We start from the raw sequence: 806 nt of genomic DNA on the forward strand, positions 1-806 counted from the left end.
GCCATCGAGTTGGACCCAACTCATAGTGACCCCTCCTTGGGTTTCCGAGGCAGTATCACTATGGAAGTAGATTGCCCCATCTTCCTTCCGAGGAGTCACTGATGGGTTTGAACTGCCAGCCTTTTGGTTAGCAGTCAAGTGCCTTAGGCACTACGCTACCAGAGTTCCTACTCATCAAAATAGGATGCAGAATAATGTTTTTGTCTAGTATGTCATGTCAATTGAGTTTGATGTTCCCTGGGACCATGGTCCCCAGCCCATAGACCCAGTCACTCACTCTTTTAGGGTGTTGGTCAGTGACTTAGAAACTATCATAACTTTGCCTTGTTAGCTCTATCATATTTGTGGATATTCATAAAGCACATATAAATATGTATGTAGAAATATCATCTGCCAAACTTATATATGGTCATGGGTATATTCCCTTTTCCAAGACATACCTGATCATTAATCCTGTACACTTATGTATTGACCCATAGATTAATATTTCTTATTACTGATAATGCAGTGTTGTGTATGTAAAAGTGTTTATCTTTGTTGTCTGCACCTCTCCGTGTCTTCCTTTCCCTTTGTGTTATTGTGTTGGTCATTTGTTTTGGTATATTGACTTTCCCTTCACCCAAATCAATACTTATCCATTACATATCTAGTAATTTTTCCTTCCCTTCCATCCCATCCCTGGCAACCAACAAAGAAATTTACTTCCATAAGTAAACCTTTCCTTGACTTATTACAATGGTGGACTCATACAATATTTGTCCTTTTGTGATTGCCTTATTTCTCTTGGCATAATATCCTCCAAAATC

This window comes from Orycteropus afer, unplaced genomic scaffold (assembly GCF_000298275.1).
Source record: "Orycteropus afer afer isolate SDZICR_OR568_19922 unplaced genomic scaffold, OryAfe1.0 scaffold00921, whole genome shotgun sequence".
NCBI classification, from domain to species: Eukaryota; Metazoa; Chordata; class Mammalia; order Tubulidentata; family Orycteropodidae; genus Orycteropus; species Orycteropus afer.